This window comes from Anas acuta, chromosome 5, assembly GCF_963932015.1.
Source record: "Anas acuta chromosome 5, bAnaAcu1.1, whole genome shotgun sequence".
In the NCBI taxonomy this organism is placed as follows: Eukaryota; Metazoa; Chordata; class Aves; order Anseriformes; family Anatidae; genus Anas; species Anas acuta.
Genome location: NC_088983.1, coordinates 38850337 through 38871148, shown reverse-complemented (window position 1 = coordinate 38871148; position 20812 = coordinate 38850337). Strand labels below are relative to the sequence as shown.

The following is a 20812-nucleotide window of genomic DNA, read 5'->3' as shown; positions in this document are numbered from 1 at the left end:
TTTCTATCAAATTGGAAAGATGTAAGCTATCCTGTGTATCATTGTGCTCCACCTACTGGTACATTATTTATAACCTTAGTACAGATATACAAAGGCCCCTCTATTAAACTAGCCTTCTAAAAATGTTACAGACTCCCAGGCATTGTTTCCTCCTCCTTCTTATTCCCTCTGTTTCTTTTTCTTCAATCTCTTCAACTCAATAATCCAAAACAAAGAAGAAATGAAAATAGCAAACAAAAATGGGAGTAGGAAGGCAAGAAAAGGAAAATGCAATAATTGTTAAACCAAAGCCTGAAAAATATGTGGTTTCAATACCTTTATTTTTTTGCAATTTCTCATTGAGATGTCAAAAGATGTAGAGTAAACATTAAGTTTTTGAATTTTTCTTGAAACATACTTGCCATTTTTCACCCAGCACTGCTGCCAACTTTCTGACTGTGTAGTACAAACAGCTTTTCAGCTACTCCTACAATGGCGCATTCAGAAAAAGATGCATGTGCTAATGGCACCTGCACAGCTACTCATTTATGGCAGTAAAGGAGCAAGTGAACATGCCAATCAGATAATATATGCAGGCTGGATAACTATATACCTACCTGCCTGTGTGTGGTACCGTAGGTAACTGAAGGCATTGGGGTGACATGGAGGCAGGTATGTTCTCCAAGGTACATCCATTTTGTCCATAGCAGGAAAATAATTTTGCAATAGTAATGTATAATCTACATTATCAGTATAAGAAAAAAATACTTAGGACCACTATGTTTCTCAGCATCAAGCATAGCTCACTCTTTTTCTTGTAAAATAAATATCTGGAAAAAAATATCTGAAATCTCTTTATATACACAGTTATCTGTTTACATTTTTAAAAAAGTGTGCATAAAAAGTGTGAAAAATGCATACATATATATAAGGTTTATCTACATGTGTGCATATATTTGCACGTATGGTAAGTATATTTCCTTAATGCAAACATGACTACAAAGAGAATGTTCATCTCTGATACTAAAGACATTAAGGCCTAGGGGATATTGGCTAGACACACTGTTAGAGCTGTGAAATAATTCTTGCCACCAGTTTTTCTAATGAAGACCATCTGCCAATAGCTTTTTTTTTTTTTTCCAAACAAGAATTCAAATTGTTTTTAATCCAGCTGAACTTTTGAGGGATTAGCTATTATGTTCTCATTACTCCTTTCACTGACAAATGACTTTGACTTTCAGGAGCAATTCCATGCCTGAGTCAGTTCACCAAGCAGAATATTCCATTTCTAAAATGAAAATTAAAATAAATAAATAAATCAAGCAAACAAAAAACAGAAAACGAACAACAATAAAAACAAAATTCCAAACCACAAAACAAAGCAAAACTGCCCCATCAATCTTCTGCCTCACTTATAAGCTCAGCTTTAAATCATCTGATTTTGTTGAACGTGTAGATTTTACCTAAAAATGATCAGTTACACAGCACAGGGCTTAGAGGTATTATATTTTACCACTCTTTTCACATTCATCTGAAAAAATAACTAGAAGAATCCAAAAAAATATTTCTAGTGTTTCTAATTGGTTCAGTAATAACTTTTAGGAATTTACTTCATGATTTTTATTTTGCATGGAGAAAATATAAGTAAAAGTAAACAAGCAAATACATATATAGTGCATAGTGCATGTGGGGCTAAAAAAAAAAAAAAAGTGTGTATGCATTTTAATCCAGACTTTCAGGAAATTTAACTTACTCTTTGAATAAGGACTTTCTGGATTCCCCGTAACAGTGTTCTTTATGGCAGGTTATACCCTTCTACAGATTCACTGTCAGAAAGCAAAAGTGGCATTGCAGCATAGGAAACGCAAGAGAATCAACTGACAGCACATTTGGCTAAATGGTAACTAAACTTCCATGTTCTCAAGTCTGTGTCACTGAAAAAGGCAATATATGAAGATTTACTCAGAGGTAGAATGCTCCTTCATTCAGGCTGTCCGCACCCATTTTCAGGCAGGAGGTCTAGCTAAATGGTTATTATAGTCCCTTTTGGATTAACATCCAGGAATTTTAGCTGCCAGCACTAGAACATTATTTATAGTCTTACAGTGCATTTCCAACTCATTCAGCATTAAAGAAAATAAAACAGCCTCAATATTTTTTGTGTGTATGGCAATGTTGTCATCTAATGGGAAATAGAACATCCAAAGTCAAAATGAAGTTACTTAAGCAGAAGATTCTTCTACAAGACTTAACATTCAAAATCAGTATTTTGATTTTGTTACTCATTACTGCAGTCCCCGGTAGATTGCTCCTACTAATTATCTCAGTAAAGGCAATGGGGAGCAAAGAAACACCACATTTTAATCTACTCTGTGGACCCATAAATCATCTCTGCAGTTTTCCAGGGGTATCTGTGCTACATTCTGCTTGGTGTGCCTTTGGACAGTATCTACTCTATATTTTTCTATGGTCTCTATTCCCTCTTTCCGCCTCTCATTTACTCAGCAACAAGCCAAGAACTGACACACATTCCTTGCAAAAATCAGAAAAATAAAAGATGACGCGAGGTGAAGGAATGGGTACTGTTGCCCAGGCCAGCCTCTGTATTTCTGTGGGCCATGCATGGGCTGGCACCATGGGTGACTGTGTGGAATAACCACTGAATAAGTAGCACTGGGTACATGGTCAACTAGGTGCAGGCCAACAAGATATTGGGTGGTAGGCTCCCTCTGGACTGGGCTTCATATGTGACTCGTTGCTCAGCAGATGAAACTCATCTGGCAACCTTGAACTCAGTATTTCATTGACAGGGTGGGGCAGGGTCTTTTAGAGTGAGATTTCAGGGAAGCAAAGAGGGATATATTACTTTTTTTTTACCAGCAAAGAACAGACCTGCTGCAGCTCTGGTGCTTTCCACTCCCATTGTGGGTTAAGGGAAGCTCCAGTTCCTTTAGAGCTCTCTGAGGCACGGGGCTGGTGTGGGAGCTCCTGTCATGGCAGGAAGGATGCATGTTGTGCCCACTGAGGTAGCATGTGCCACGGCATTTTGAACAGTATGTGAGAGCATGGAAATTATCAGGCAAAGTGGTGCCGTCTCTTATGTTATGGGATATACAGTGGCAGACCAGGGAAATTCCTGGGGATCATCCACACTGGTGAACATATAGAAAAAGAGGTTTCCTGCCTGGGATTTCAGCTAGGGCACAGCGTTGTGTGCAGAAAGAACCGGATACTGTGTGCATTGTCAGAGAATTTGGCCTCAGGGGAGCTAACAGCAATGATGTGACAGGCCACTGTAGACACAATGACTTATATTTCCAATCAGGATTAATAATTGTTCAGGCCATCAAACATAAATAGCTGGTGTTTAGACAAATGAATTTTATATCAAGCTTTCGGTCATATGTATTCATGCACTGCCACATCAACTGAAAGCAGGATGAGAGTCATCAAAGGAGCAATAGGTTGTGGGCAGTCTGACCTGATGGGTCCTGGGAAAAGTGTAGGTTTCAGTGCTGAGTACACAAATCAGCCAGGCTAAGCCTGCATGGGAAAGGAATGGCCAGAACATGTTGCTCATCGGTATGGCATGAAAGGAGTCAGTTTAAAGTTTGTGCACGCACACTCTCAGAGACATGCACGATCTTCTGTGTTTTGGGTTAACTTGTTTACAACACCATCCCCCAGAGTGGTTGGTCCAGTTGCTGTCACCAAACCATTACTAACCAGATGCAGCATTTTGTTTCTGTGGGGTAGATGGGTGCCACAGGGACAGAAATCACAGATCTACAAGCCATTGAATAAGGCAATGGAGAGTTCACTAGCTCCAACAGCCCTTCTCCCTGGCAAGCTGAGCCTCCAGTCCGGAGGTCTGACATTTATTTTCCTTTTCCTACTCTGACTCACATAGATTCCGTCCCTGATTAGGTGGGAAGCACACTGGCTGGCCTGGCATGACACTTGTACAGGTGGCACCTCTTCATGTTGTTCATACTCCTGTTGGCTCCAGAGGAGCACCTGGCAAAAGCCATCTAATACTTACTTAAGTAGAGAGAATTAGAGGCAAAATTCAGTTATGAAATATGCTATGTGTATAGTAAATGAGAGATGTGCCTGAATAAGAACGAAATATCCAGTTCATTCATGCAAATGACCTTAACTCAGAGCCAGGCTTGGAGCCAAAGTAGAATAAAGTTTGAATTCATCTCTGAGCTTGGTGCTCTGAGGACAACATTTTGCTCCTGGTATAGCTTTAGACACTCTAACAGGATGGTCTATCAAAGATATCCTTGCCAAGAAGCATCACTTCTCAGAGGAATGTTACAGCAGTGTAACTCAGAAGTGAAACATTACCTCTCGGTCACACTTGAGCAGCCACCAGAGTTGCAAGTACAGCACAAATGGAATGTGGGAATTTGGCCTAAATATGTATATTGCATCTCTGGATTGTAAAAAAATACCTTTAAATTTTTTAACATTTGAGCACTTCTTTTAATGGAAAAAAGTTAGCATTTTTGTTACTCACAGTTATAAACAAATTACAAATGGCTCTGATGAGATTTTAAAATTCCTGATTCTTAGAGTAGCAAACTCATGAGCAGCATGAGAAGTGGCTTGCCCTCTCCAGACTCTATCCCATTTGGTAAAAGGAGCTCGGGCAAGCTGCTAAGAGTGCAAAAGCTAAACAAGTAACAACTGCAGGCACAACACCCGTGCCTCTGCAGCCCTGGCTAGGCATTGGCATCCCACTTGGAAGGAAAATGGGAGGATAGCATTGCTGACTCACAGAGACAGGTGGAGGAACAAAGCAGTGGCTTGGGCTTAACCATGGAATTGACTGTAAAGGAAATTTTTTATTGCCAAGGGATACACTCTGTTTGTGATCAGTTCCACCATCAAATATCTTGTTCTTGGCTAAAAAAATGCATATTTCTCCTTGAGGTTCCATTGATTTATCAGCATATGAGTGAAGCGTTCTTCTGGTATTGACACAGTTAAGAGAACCATCTTACTGGGCCTGACACAAAAGTCACTGCAGTAAACCAGATAGGAAAAAAGTTAGTCAGTGTAGAGCTGTCACACTGAAATGCATAGCATTTGTTACTGATCTGCGTTAAGACTCAGACTAGTGGCTAAGAAAAGGCTCCATTTCCCATTGCTCCTTAATTTATTTTTTTTTTGAGTAAGAAACATTAAAATATAGTCTTGATTCAACATTTTGAGTTAGAAAGCTTTTGTTTTCTTCAAGCTGGAACTTCTCACAATTTTGAAATCTTAGCAAATTTAGGCATAAAATAATGAAAGACAGATCAGCATTGTAAAAAGATATTACAAAATTATAGAAATGAAATGCTTTAGCTGACCTCAGCTCATGCATTTTTCAGATTTTCAATTTGTGGAAATTATTAAGATTTTTGCCTTTCATCCTGAGCTGAGAGGAAAAAAAGTGCTAGCAGCTCAGAACTATCTGTAGTAGCAGACAGGAGTTTCCCATTCTGCTTCAGTCCCATTTGGTTGCTCTCTGTTTTGAAGTTATTGCTAAGGGCCACTTATTCCTGTAATCTATAAAGGCCTTCTAATGGAAGCGATGGGGTGAGGCAATGGAAGTTACTAAGCAGTTCTTGAGTATGAAGACCAAAGCAGCTCATGACTTGTGTCCCCCCCCATTCTTCTCCCCCCTTGGCTTTTGCTCTGTTTATTCCCCAAACTGGCATTACTCCTTGTATTTTTACATGGGTAAAGACAAGCAAAGCACCTTGCTAATATACAAACCTCCGTCACACTCAGGGTACTTAATGAAGGGCTGTTAAACTTCCTGCAGACTAGATTTCAAAACATAAGAATATTTTTAAATGCAATTAAAAGTCTTAATAGATTTCCCAAAGCCAATCCAGAATAAAGAACATTCCTCTTTGGCAACTTGCAAATAATGGAGAAATTTCTGACCACAATGTCTCTGAAGCTATCCCCAGAGTAAAACTGGAATTTTTATTGCTGTATTGCCTTTTTAGTCATGCCACTTTTTAGCACTTTTCGTTCTACAAGTAAAGGCTAAATATATGAGCAAAAGTTTCTGATGCAGTTAGAAGCAGCTTATTCAGCCTGTGTTGTTTGTGAACTGGAGGCCACTCCTGTTCTTTCAAACCTCTGCATTACTAAGGTTTCCAGGAAGTTGCTCAGTGCTGTGCCATATATTATCAAGCAACTTTACATGCTGCAGTGAGGCCAGCCATCATTCCTTGCCAGTGAAATTCATCCATCTTCTTGTTTAAGGGCATCCTGTCAGTGACTGCACAGTCATGTAAGTATAAAGATTGCTCCAAACGAAAGATGTGGCCAGACAAAGACACATCATAGCTCAGACACCACAAACTTACCTCATCAGCAAACAAATTTCATTAAGACAAGATTCATTTAATAGAAATTGGTTTCCAATGGTGTATAAATGCATCAGTCTGCCAATTTGGACATTCAAACTGGGGTTCAACTAGTGTGTCATTAAAATAGATTCATCATTCCCCACTTCCAGAGAAGAAAAGTTTCTGTTGAGATTACCTCACTAAGGACAAGCACAAGCTGTTACAAACACCAGCATGAATATGTTAAGAATCCCCATTGAAGAGCCACTCACAACCACCCTGCCGCTGCATCCTGCAGAGGCTCTGAGGTGCCCATCCTCTGTGCTTACAGTCAGATGGGGTAGCCAAAACATGCAGGGAAAGCAGAGACTGAGTGGTGAAAGACTGCTGTCACTAACACGGCAAGTCATGTTTGAGCTAGGAACAGGTGCCAGGTCTACTTCATGTGCTGAAAAAGATTTTAAACATAGCTATCTATTTTATACCACGGACATAGAAATATTAGACAGCAAAAATATATGTTTTTGTCTGGTTAATGCCATTCAATCTGCAAACTTAGTCATTTCTGGCTAGAAACAGAAGTAACAACTTCCACCTTCTCCTTCTTCTTGCTCTTCATAAACCTGAATCCTATATCCTGCAAGTGAGTAGTTACAGACAGGAGAAATAAAGGAGGCATGAGTTTCACAAGTTCACTACATTGAATATTTTGGTCCCAAATTAAAACCAAGAACGTCCATCAAAAAATCCAATTCAATTGATTTCACCTTTATGTTATGAAGTCCCCTTTTAGATTATCAGAACCTAAACACAGTATATAAGACCTGATATCAGAGCAGAAGAAGACAAAGAAGAAAACAGTGAGCTCTGCTTTAGGCCCTACTGATCAGTTGAACATTTTGAATGACTCCCAGGTGAGACTGAGTCCCTGAGTTCAAATACATTTAGTTCCTAGAAGTATGCATGGACATTTATAGACACTCACCAAATGATACCAAGAGAGAAAGCACTTGCAGGGAAGTCTGATCTCACCTCTGTTTCAAAGTACATATGAATACTGTTACCACTTGAGTATAGATGGTAAATTATTAAACAGTAGAACCAATCTGGTGTCTTTCTGACCAAGACTAGCACCTCAGTGTGGTTCAAGAGGATTTTTGCCTGTGTGTTTGCACATCATAAATGCCACATGTTTGTGTGCACATATACATTAGCATACAGATATGTATATGTATGCATGCACAAATGTGTGCATATGTACAAGGGAAAATGAAAGATGCATGCAGAGTACCAAAAAAAAAAAAAAAAAAAAAAAAAAAAAACACAAAAACAACAACAAAAACCTGAATTTCTGGAAGAAAGAAAAGAGGAAAAACAACATTACAAAAGAAAACAAACTGCTTCCATGCTTGTCTAAAAATATATTTATGTATTCCTGGCAATGAGAGTCAGAAAAGTGCCACAACACGTTTTTCATATACAAGTGTCATAGGCAGTATCAGGCATATTGCAGTCATCAGAGTTTTCACTGTGGAGCCAGAAATGCATGTCACAACGTTGATTGATACTGTTATTATAATCACCACAAGCCCTGACTTGGAAGCACTCTGCCCTCAGGCTGCCCCAGAAGGTTGATGGGACAAACTACAGCTTAGAGAGCTGTGTTTTGGTACTCAGAGCACCCTGTTGCCTGTTGTTGGGATGTGAATTGGTCTACATCAGGTGAAGAGGTGGTTTGCTTTCTTACTGTCTCAGCACTCTGAGGGGAATGGTAAGGGAAGAGGGAGTCACAGCCTCTGCCTCCCTTCCCCAATTTGCAGATACAGGAGGCAGAGCAGTTGTTCTGCACACACTGCCATCTGCATCAATGCAGGTGAGGACAAACTCAAAAAGCAAAGTATAAACAATGGAATTCCCTTTCCTTTTTGTGTATGGTTTTATACCTTGTGTTTTACCCTTCCTAAGTCCAATTTCTATTAGTTCATAATTGTTTCTTATTTTGGTCTGAAACTACTTGTCTAAGCATTTGAAATTTTGATAAATATTTTTCATTAGGTGTTACTTCTGGCTGTTTATTGGTTCTGTTGTATTTCTGAGGTTCATTTATTAAAAAACTAGCCTCAGGGTAATTTCATATAGAAAAAATACCTACTGTTCTTATCCAGTATGAGTACCCGCAGACCTCCCTCTGTCATCCTGACCTCCCATGAAACAAACCCTTGTCCAGTTTGATGTAGCAATCACCATTTTGTCTAGTGGATCATTCTACTAAGGGGATAAATCTGGTGCCTTGGCAGTAAGTTAAAGTATGGTTTGGCAAATACATGTAGGCTTTGATGCTGTGAGTTGTCCTTTCCAAGCAAGAGTTTCTGGGTGGTATTTTAAGGTTATACTGTCTGCTGCTGTTTTCCTGGATATGATAACACTGCAACGTGTCTGTTTTGAAGCGGCCATGCTTTATGAATGCTGCACATTTACTGATCTCTTCTTATGACCTTTCTTTTTCCCCAGAAGTGGAAATGACAACAAATGAGCTCACATTGCAAGGGCTCAAGTGCCTCAAGGTGTCTTGGAGCACAGCCAGGCCAGGGAGCATGTGTTGAACCCTGGGTCTCACTAATAACTGACCCCTGGCCTTTGGCTTGCTTGCTGTTGAGGGCCAGAAAAGGACATTTCCACCCTCTCGGCTGAGGAGTCAGGTGTGAAACTGCACAATTTGCTGCTTTTTGAGGAAAACTCATTTGCACCAGAGGTAGGTGCTCCCCCAGCATGCCCCAGACATACAGCTGACTGCTCCCTGAGGGTGCCAGTCAGGGTTTCGGTCAAGCCCAGCTCACTGTGGGCACCCGGCTTTGGGAGGAGTGTGGATGGGGAAGGTGAGGCACTGTCCTTCCCTTCCAGGCTCCTGGGGGCCCCCCTGGGCACTTGGCCTCACTCCCTCCAGCACTGCTTGGTGCTCAATGGCCTGACACAGCCCCTGGCATAGCTGATGAGGAGGAGGTTTCATGAGCCTGAAGTACGGGTAGGAAGGCTACACTGGTTCCATGTGTTGGCATGTGCTGAAATGGAGGGATGATTGAAACAGCACCTTCTCCAACATTCAGACCTGCTGTGCTTGCCTGTACAGCTGTAGGCTTTAGGAAACCCCACTCTTTTGAGTACAATTTGCACCTGCACTATGACAAAGTTGGTCAGCTAGTCCTCAGATACCAAACACTGCAATAATGTTTTTGTTTAAATGCTGTCTGTGTCTATATTCAGTCTTCTGGACAGAGGTAAGATAGCATTACCCTCCAAACAAGTCCTTATACTCTTTGGCACATTTGAACTCTGTCAACAAATGACTGCCCTCATTCCTTCATTGAGGTGAGGCAGCAGTAACTCAGGCAGGGGAGGCTGCCTGGGCTTCTGGCACAATGCTGGGTTTCCAACTTCAGCAGTTAACAATGACAGAAATTTTGCTTCATAAGTGGATGGTCAAAGAAAACTACTGTTTTCACAGCAGTTGCAGTCATGAATCTCATAATCAAAGAAAAGGAGAGAGAAGGTATTTTCATGAAACATTCAAGGAGTCAAAATGGCATTTTCAAATTTTTAAAAAATCATTCTTCTATCTTGTTCAGTCTAAATCTCCAGATTTACCTTTAAAAATACATTGGATATATTCATCATTCCACAGCAAGACATAATTTTTCATTAAATCAACAACAAAGCAAAAAAAGTATTAGTTTAGTAATACAGAAGCAAATAAACTATCTTCTGGTTAGTTCAAATGTAGCATTAAATAATATGGGATATCTTTTTTTTGCAAGCCTGTGAAAGGTGTGATTCAGCCTCACTTTAGTAGCATGTTGTTAATCTGTGTTTACATTTTAAAAAAGCACAAAGCAACATTATTTTCAAAGACTAGATGTTTTGTCCCTTTCTGGACTAAGTTTGTACTTACATCTTGTGTAATGGGGTCTTGTGAGTTTAATTTTCACATTCTATTTTTAAATGTACATACAGCTACAGTTATAAAAGTGGGGAAAAAATAAAAATTTCAATGCAAAATTTAGCACAGTTCCAGCAAGATTTATATAAGAGACCAAATCATACCAGCATCCAGCAACTGGAATCTTCAAGGAACTCTGGGGAAGTTCTTTCCCCCATTTCTGCTGCCACCACTGATGAACAACTCAGTTTTCCTTTACAAAGTTCATTCCTTACTCTGCCAAAAGAGTGCTGGCAAGCATATTTTACATGAAGCAGTCTGTAATTAAACACTTGTAGATGGCTGAACTCAGTGAGTTATGAATGCTCTGGGACATATAAACAGTCCTACAACAAGAATTGCTTCCATAATTTGAGTCAACAAAGTGAATGAGTTCTAAGCACAATATAATAAAAAATGTAAGACAACATAGCAACACTTCTTTCTCATTAACATGGTACTACGAGAGTACTGTAGTTACACTATATCTTAAAAAAGATGAGGAAAAGCAAAGAAAGGAACATTTTCTGTGTTATATTCAAGAGAAAAAAGTTGATGCACCCTAAACACAGCTCAGGCAAGAGAACAGACATGAAACTTGTAGAAAATGCCTATAATTCTTCTGGAAGCAAGACATATATTTTTTTTTCCCCCAAGAATAATCCAATAGCTCATTTCTCATCCCTTTCTCACTCTTTAGTTGTGCAAGTGTTGGAACAACTTGTATCAGCAGGCTTAGGCTAAGGTTGACCAGCTGCTAACGTTTCAGTTGTAATTTTGTCTTGTGCACCACAGAAGCTTTGCAACAACAGGTGAAAGATGTAGGGAAATGCCTGAGAAGCAGAGTGAAGCATTTCTGGGTTCAGTGCCTTGTTTGTATGGATAGATTGTTTTTTTGGTACAACACTGTGAAGATGAAGTACAGCATTGTGAAGATCTGTCTATAGTAGTGCTAGAACAGGTCATCCTGGTCAATTTTTAGCATATACAGCAATGTGCTGCATTGCACAAGTGCAAGTTTCCCATACTGATCCCCATTTCCACTTGGCTTTCCATTAGCCCAAATTCTAATGGAATATTTACTGTTGTCCATAGTTATAAATGTAAATATAATGCACCTGAATTACCACTGCCTTGGAAAGTAATGACCCCAGCATACAACAGCTCATGTGGGAACACACTTTAAACAGGTTGGGAAATGTTGAATATTTGGTTTTGATTGAAAAAAAATTATTTTGACATTTCTGAACTGAATTTTTTTCTGAACATGTTGGTCTTTGAAAATGCCAATTTGGGATGAAAATAGTTTTTAAAATATCAGCCTCTTTCCCTAGGAAGGAAATTTCATCTGTCAACTAGTTGTACCATCCAAAACTAGTCAAGAGCAGGAATAAGTAGAAAACACATGTCCTAAATAGGTACCTCTCTGTCTCTTGTTGAGCTCAAGAAGTTTAACTCAAATGGAATCATTTGGATTGGGCTGCTTGCCTTTTTTTAATGGCCTAATTTTGTAGCAGTAGCCATGACTATAATAACAACCAAAACAAAGAAAAACATGGAATTGGACTTAGAATTAGTACATTCTGTCTGCTATGAGGGAGAAGTCCAACTCAAACACTTACTCCTAAACACGTGCTCAAATTTTAGGAGGTTTGACTGGGGATTCACAACTTCTAGCTCAAGTTTATCTCTTTTGCTCATTAGATACAGTCATGACAAGTGATCTATAGGCTTTGATATTTCTTGAACAGGTTCTACATCACCTTGAAGTTATTTAGTTACAAAGAAAGAGAGAGAAAGTGTTTTTAAGCCGAATTCTTTGTCCTTGTAATTTTGGGACGGCCAGGACTTCTGAACAAGCCTTTGTAGCTAAGTCCCAGAAGTGATGCTGCTCTGATGTCTGAGTTTCCTTCAGTAGGAGTGATTGCTAACAGTCATTTAGTCAGGAGGAAACTTCCTCCTTGGGTCCTTTTAACCCAGTGGCAGCAGGCTCCACTGAGTGTCTCCCTCCCTCTGTAGCTCCCTTCCTCTATCATATTCCTAATGCCTGGGCCTGTACAGTGTCCTGCATGGGTTTTGCTGTCAGCAGCTCTGTTCAGTAGCTGCTGCAAAGGACTTCTTCCCCAGACGTATATAGACATTTACATTTCCTGATTCTTAATACACTGAACAGAAGCCAAAAGAATAAAGGCGTGTGACTCACCATCCTGGCTGATCTTTACTTACCTTAAAGAAAATTTTTCTGCCTATTAAGTAAAAAGAGGGAGAATATGAAGGACAACAAATAGAATAGGTATGACACATGACACAACCATGTGAAATTAAAGGAAATGTGAAAGGAAATTTGCTAATATTCATTGCTTCCTTTCTAAAGGCACTTGGACACGTCTAGCTTTAAAATTTCCCACTGCTGCAGCTGAGGGTGTTAGGCTACTGTCCCCACTGTGGGAAGGGGCCCAGTCCCACACCTCCCTCCTACTCCTTCAGGATCTTTTTCTTGGTAGTTTTATAGTTTCCTCTGTTGGTGTTAGATTAATCTCTTCACCTCTATCCTTCTCTGGTTTGCCTATCTGCTTTCTTCTTCCACTTGAAAAGCTAAGTATCTTTGAATAAGGCTGTCTTGTTTTACAGTAGTGTTGGTGTTTGGACTGGGGAAATACTTTAGGCATGAGAGTATTGCCAACAATCCTTATTTCTGAAAGAAAAGTAGGATGTTTTTTGGCAACACCATCTGTGAGAAATGGGATACTCCCAAACTTTTGGGAAAAATCCCTACTGCCAGCTCCCACACATCACATTATTTTTCCCTCTGCATTGTGTTGTCTCTTAAAATAATAACTTAATGTGAAGATGTAGAAACCAACAGAGTCAACTGCAAAATTTACTCATGTACTCATCATCCTGTGAGAGAGGACCACACCGCTGTCATGGTGCTGGAAAGCTGGGGGCATATGTAAGTCCCCGGTGCAGGGCCGTACACGTGTCCAGACATCACATGTATATGTAATAGCCTGGTATTGCTGGAGTATTCCCATCTGGGAAAAGCTGTAGGAAAAGGGCTTGTTATGTGTGGGAAGAGCTGCAGTTCAAACAACAGGTCTCAGTCAGGACTGAGACTGTTCATGATTCAGAGCAAAAGGCAGGACGACAATAGCTGTCTTCCTGTCACCAGTATGTTCAGCCTGTAGTACAACAGCAAGCTGAAATGGAGTTAAAAGACTCTGTTTAAAGGCTGTTATGCAGTGTTTCTGGACATACTCTTTGATACTATTTTCCTCCACTCTGTGCATGAGTCATTTCTTTATCTTCAGGGAACTAAAGGAAGTGAGCAATGAATTTTTGAAGCTTGAAACAGGTGAACTAAGTGTGATGGACCCAGTGACAACACAGCCTGTTCCTCCAGCTCTCTCCTCTCTAGCTTAAAAACAGCTTAGAAAAAATGAAAATGAACTACAAGTGTCAGAGATGGCAGGGAATAAAAAGACACATTTTTCATTGAACTTATTTTCTGCACAGAACTTGAAAAAAAAATGGAAATTAAATATTTGGAAGAAGGGCTTTTTTTTTTTTTTTTTTTTTTTTTTTTTTTTTTTTTCAGCTCTCCTGGGAAATACAGAGAAATGGAGCTTGAAATTCTTGCTGGAAATGCATCTTTTGTGAGGGACCAGAGAAATTTTTAAGGGACAAATTGGAGCTGTGATGGATGGCTTGTGGCTGTGACTTTTCAGTGGAGAGGAGGAAAGGATGTTTTTAATTTCAGGTTCATGGAAAAATCTCATAAAAGAGGGAAAAGAGTGGTAAACATGAACATGAATATGACTCAGGGGATTTAAAATGTAATGCAAACCTAAAAATGTGACCAGTGACAACCAGGCAGACAAACTATAAATACAAGTAGTCATGAGAAGCTGGCCTGATATAAATGGCCTTAGGAATTTGAGGGGGAAAAGAACATTACATTCGAGGTGTTGAACCCAAGTCCTAAATAAATGTTTGATACACTCACTGGGTTGCATATTTCTATTACTATTTTTATAAATTTCCTTTCCAGAAGAGTCGTTCTGGACAGCATGTCTGACCTCCTGCATAACTCAGGTCATATAGTTTCTTCCAGACATTTCTGCGTGAAACCCAAAAACCCGCAGTTGAATTAAAGCCTATCTTTCAAAGGTCAGGATATCTGGCATAGAAGACTCCAGCTGATAACTAGCAGAGCTCTAGTCATTTTTGTTTGCTGATAAAAACTTTCATCCTGTTTTCAAGTTCAATCTTGCAACTTTCAACTGCTGGCTATGGGCCTTCATGTGCCTTTGACTACTAGATTTAAGAGATCTTTAGTGTCAATTATTGACCCATCTTTTTGATACTTTAGCCCTGGTTCTCTACATTCCATCCACGGAGTATAAATGCCAATAAAGACTGGGTTATGGGAGGAAAAACCTCTTTTTTTCACACAAATGTTGTCCACTGTTTGACAGTTTGTAATATTGGGTTCAACAGACAGACAGCGTAAGCAGCAGAAGCCATTAGCTTAAAGTATACAACTTTAGTACATGGAAATATTTTCCCTACTTAAGTGAGACCCCCATGAGAATCAGAGATGTTTCTGGAACAAGACCTTTCCTATATACTTACTGAAACATAGCTGATTATAATTATTTAAAATAAATAATCAGAGAGGGGATTTTATTTCTTAGACCAACTGTGCCATGCACCTATCTACAGGCATAAGATGAAAACAAAACAAAACAAAAAAACTTTTAAAAATATGTGAGAGAAGGAAAGATTTGTTCAGGTTTAAACATTTTTTATTCAGACATTTAAAAATGTAGCGGTAACTGCATATTGCATGGGTTTGGAGTCAAACTTATTTACTTATTTTACACAATATCAGAGTATTCTAATGAAATCAGAAGTCAGCCTGTGATCTATCACATGGAAGAAAGGACTGATTTAAGATTCCTGACAAGCTCACTTGAAAGCATTTGTGTGTGTGCGTGCAAGATTTTTACCTCTCAGGAACTTAATATAAAAATTTTATATGATCTAGGGTTTATTATTATTATTAAAGCTGAGTCAGATTTGAGAATAAATCCATCCAAAAGATACAATTCCAGTTTTAGCCACATGTGTTAAAAGTTTGCTATTGCAGTTTTTCCCTCTGAGCATAACAGTTCTTCTGCCTGTATTGCACACCTTAAAAAAAAAATAAAATAAAATGTGTGCCTTTTTTTTAGCCAGAATACCACTAGGAAGACAGCTCACATCTGACAGGCATATTTTCATCTTGCTCTGTAGAAATGCCTGTTTTCAGTATAAAATAATTACCATGAGTGTATTAGTGTGCCTGGCTCAGGCACTGAAAACACTGTAGCCTGGACAGATGTCTAATGACACGCATTTCCTGACACATTTCCTGACAAGTTTGTATACAGCCACAGATAAGTCTGCAAAAATATAGCGATGAATTCCTGCATATGGATAGAGATAAAAATTAAAAATAATGCCTTAAGAAGAACAGACATCATGAAATGTGTCTAAATGATTTTTGTCATCTTCACTATTGATAGCAAGCATTATCCGGATTTACATGTGTGAATCAGATTCTGTGAAACAGTTCACACTCCTGAAAGGGAGGTATATTTGAAGTTTCTTCTCTAAGGAGGATTTTCACTCTACGGAGTTCATTATTGGAAGGTGCCTCCTGCATTATTCACCCCTCACCACCCCCTGCATGATCTTCCCATCAGCACCTTACCTATTGTCCCACAGGATGCAATGGGAGGTGGGGAGAAAGCCAAACACCTCTGAAGGTATCTGGTCCAAGTTCTGCACCAGGAACATCATGCTGAACTGAGGGCAAATCACTCTCACAAAGGATACAAGATGACAGGAAAAGCACAACTACCCCTTTTACATCCCCAGTTTATTGACCCTATATTGATGATGGCCCCAAAGAGAGATGAAGTATTGCCAGGTTTGTTTAAAGTACTGCTTGTCTGCCAGTCCTTGATTCTCTCTGCTACATATACACTTGTTCATCCAAAAGAGAACAAGAGCAGAAGAAAACTATTCAGATGTTTCAGCTTTAGGTAGCTGTGTTTTATTGCTGTTAAGAACCAAGTAGGCTCCGTTTAAAAAAATAATTCAGTGACAAAGTAATAGCTTTTAGGACTGTCATTTTTGCATACCCGGCATCAAAATCCATCGTGTTTTCAATGAAATTACCCATGTTCCTCTGACCATATGGTCAGTTTAGCCTGAGTTCTGGCCATACTTTCTCTTTTTTGCCTCTCTTCAAAGGGATCCTGTCAAACAGAAGGTTATCTGTCTCCTATGGTATCTGTCTCCTATGTCATAAGCCATAGAAATTGCATTAAAATCCAAGACTTCCCTAACCAAGATTTCTCTTCCTTTTTTTATCTGCTTCCCCTCATAGATTCCTGAACATATGCTATGACTCAGCAGAGGGGTGATGCTGATAGAAAAAATACATTAGTGTTTATTGTGAAATACTATCCCTCTGTTGTTTAGCAAATTAGTTATGATCTTACCTGATTTCTTCACATGGTTTTGGCATTTTTAGGTATTTGTCTGGATAATTATTTAGCAGAATTTCTGATAAACTGCTGCTTGCTCTGATGGCCCAATAGTTATCTTTCATGTTCTATAGTTGGTCACCTAATTCATGAAAGAACATTTTTTGTGTCTGCACAAAATATATGTTCTGGATAGGAATTTTCAAGTGAATAAATGTGGGGTAAAATTTAAAAAATTTAAGGAACATGTAGAATAACAAAAAAGTTAGGGAATTATTGCAGTTATCTTATTATTTACAAATCTTAGTATGACACCATAACTAAAAGCAAATGGTGTTGCAGCCTTTTATTCACAGCAATACCAACATATTTGAATGAGGAAGATTTTTTTTTGTTTTAACTTTCTAATGTCTAGCCAAAATACTATTCCTTCACTGCCACTCAGTGTTTGCAAACTGATAATTCTGGGATGAGCATGTCAAAGGCACAAACTGCAATTAAAAATGTAAAAAATAAACAATAAAGCAAGGGGGTGGCCTTCAGAGCTATCTGAAGAAATAATACTAGCTCCTTCTTGGACTGTCTTTGTGTGATGTGGGTTTTTTGTCAGATGTCTCATAGCCTGAAGACTGTGGAATGGACTGGTTTTGATCCTCAGCCACATGCCAGCATTTTCCAGTCAGGATCAGTACCATATCAGCAACATGTAGAATTACTCTTGGTTGTGTCTTGCCCTGCACCACTTTCCATTGGGAAGGCACAAGGTCTTTAACTGGTTTGAGAAGTGAATGACTTTTCACTGTTGTACTTTCAAGTACTCATAAGTGCTCACAAATAGAGATATTACTTGTGCACTCTCTTATTTGTCATGCAGATAGGAGATAAACTTTTCCTCCTGTCCCTGCCTTTAGAGGCCTGCTGGTCCAGTGAAGCTGAATTTGCTTTATTCCACCATTACATTTTGGATATTTGTTAAATCCTTTTATATGCTCAGCTGGACTACACATCTTTCAGTTGGTGGGTTTTGGAATAACTGCTGCATTGTGATTCACTTTCCCTTCTGAGGGTCTATCTTCAAATTGAATTTCTGCTTTTATCTTGACTGGGTTAACTGGGTGGTCTCAGCTGACTCAGTCTAAACAGCCTGATTGGAAGCTGGCAGCTGAAATCCAGGTTGGAAGCTACAGTCCACTGCCTATGGGGATGTCCTTCTCTTCTAGCAGTGCTTTGTCATCTCTCTTACTTTTTATTGCATGTGGCAGGGTGGAACCCTCATATTCCTGTTGCCTATTTTTTCCTTCTTATGGACAGGGTTTGTGGGAAAGATGACAGAGATATTTTTTTTATTATTATTATTATAGAACACGTTGACAGCTTCTTTCCCAGTCTAACAATAAATCACCCTATTCTCTGGTGTCTCTTGGAGAGGCATCTGCTCAGTGTAATTCTGTATTTCAAGCCAGGAGTATGATATGGATCCTTCACCATTTAGTGATACCTGGTAAATGCTCACTAGAGAGAGTTTCTTCTCCCTTTTGCAGTACTTTATGCCTTAGATATGATTTAATGATGACCTCTTTCAGGTCTGAAGTGATCTTGAATACACTGACCAAGAAGGATTGCTGAAGAAAGCTTTGAAGAAACTTACGGTTTCCAAAAAGCTTCATTTTGATGAAACAGGATGTTTTGATTAAATTTTAGTTCACTGACAACGCTTTGAAATGCTTAAATAAAAAAACAAGTCTCTGGTCTCAGAAAGCATTTGAGGGAGCAACCAGACAGTTTTGGTCACTGTCACCTGAGATATTTTAATAAAATTAGCTAGGATATTAGCTGATATGCTTAGATCTGGAATAATTCCAAATAGTTTCTGATAAGAAAGCCTCAAGTTTTTGGGACATTTTGTAGTTCAAAAGTGATCACTGGATGTTCTTCTGGGTTTCATTTAATCCCTGGATGGACTTATTCCCCTCCATTTAATAGGAATACATACAGATCAAAATAAGGAAGGCATGTGCTATGATTACCATATTAATCCAAGGGTTTTATTTTTATCCTGTTTTTGCTCTCTTTTTCTTAGATATACGCATTGCCTCAGCTTAGACAAGTAAGCAATTCAGTGAGAGAGCCTTTCTTTTATTAATATATGGTATATGTTCTGTGTACCATTCGTGATGGATATTACAATGCTATACACACATACTCCCTGTTCAAAGAGAATAACATGTAACAAAAGAAAGCATTATGTCATTTGCCCTCTTTTCTCTATTTAGTTAAAATATTAATTGTTAGTACTGCTGGAATTCCTAGGGACTCCTGATCCTAGCCTCCGGGTCAGTTGTGTTATGCACTAAACAAACATAATGTAAGAAGACAATCTCTGCTTCAGAATTTAGGGCTGGGGGCAAGTGCAGGGAAAGCCAGTTTAAATGGGGATTTACTGAACAATAAGAACAATACAACAAATTAATACCATTGTGTATTTTAGCTGTTTCACATTTGCAATTTAAATTCAGTTGCTAAATACTTTATGCTTTTACAAAAAGCTTGATGCTACAAAGCCAAATTTATTCAAAGGTATTTGAGTTATTTTTGGCCACTTTCGCTATGAAACTTGCATCTAATTCTCATAGCATTTTTAAAATATACCTTATCACTAAGTTCCTCATCAAAACAAATAATCTCTCTTTATTAGCCATGCATAGAAATCACAGTGAAGAATATCCATCATATAGATGATACATTTTCCAGGTAATTTACCAAAGTCGTAGATGCTGTATAAACCCCTGATTCTCCTTTAGCTTACACGTAAACAAGGTTGGATGTTTCTGCATGTATGCGATTATTCAGGGTAAATAATGCCCAGAACATGTCTTTGAGAGAAATTAGTATTGGTAGTATCTCTTCCAATCTGAGCAGCCTTGGTCCATTCTGGAACACTTTATTTTTACTATCTGACATTTTGACTTTGACATTTCTAGTACCCCTTGATAATGCTCAATACTTAGGGTCCTTTATACAGATGTTGCCTGTTCCACGTAATGCAACATAATTCAGGGTGTTGTGATCTCCTGATAGGCTAGACATGGTGAGGCAATTTGAAGATTTATTTATATAGTCTGGATGGAATGTAAATACTATCTGTTATTGAAGACAGTTTTAAGAAACAGTTAAATCCCTGGAAGTGTACAGAGGAAATGGCAGTGACCTCCAACACAAACACTGGCAATACAAGGTAGGAAAAGAACATAAATAGGAAGATAATTGTAATTCACAAACACAGTAACACTAGAAATGTGGCTCTGAGATGGCAAAGGGTGGTTGAAGGGACTTTTGTTATTTGATTCCCTCTATCTGGGTTAACACGACTGCACTTTCTTTCATAGTAGCCAGAACAGCTGAGAAGGAATGAAAGAATTGGTTAGCCATTCTTGCTGAAGAAAGAGGTGACAACACATTTATAACTGACTGACAAATATGCTGTGTTGATAAAGAGCTTTTCACGCACATTTGATATTTCTGCCTCCTGAAAAACATTTACCAATGACACTTTGAATGGAAATGTTCTGTTTTCTAAGCTGAATGCAGTCATAAATAAATCTTCATGACTGTTCAGAAATTTAGTGGAAGTAGTGCATTTCCACAGAGATTTAGAGATGGTGGTATAAAACCAGCGATTATTTTATTTTTCTGTTTCTATTTGTTATGTGAGATTTGTGAAGATATAATACTGGGTAAAAGATTCAGGTTTCTAAATAAAATTAATTTTAATTTTAGTCACAGAGGATTTTTTTTGCTGAGAAAGATAAAGTGTATTGTGGATCTAAAATATTTCTGAGGAAAGCTTAGAAAAATAATAAAATGCTGGAATGGGAAGGAAATAAACCATCCACTCTGTCTCGGTGATGCAGCTACCGAATTTAGCCTCTGGATGCATGCAATTACATCACTGGGAATCCATA

At 38.7% G+C, this 20812-nt stretch overlaps 2 long non-coding RNA genes across 10 annotated transcripts in view; one reads left to right on the top strand and one right to left on the bottom strand.

Moving 5' to 3' along the window:
* LOC137857580 (uncharacterized) overlaps positions 1-20812 on the bottom strand; it is a 278206-nt gene that overhangs the window by 73800 nt on the left and 183594 nt on the right. The gene's annotated exons all lie outside the window — the stretch shown is intronic.
* Positions 42-20812, top strand: part of LOC137857581 (uncharacterized) — a 37902-nt gene continuing 17131 nt past the window's right edge. Inside the window, exon 1 of one of the 2 annotated variants that reach the window (XR_011097164.1) lies at positions 42-1879. This is a non-coding gene — a long non-coding RNA (uncharacterized lncRNA). Of the gene's footprint in view, positions 1880-18275; positions 20086-20812 lie in introns of those variants that run through there. The other variant, XR_011097163.1, reaches the window with a different exon arrangement.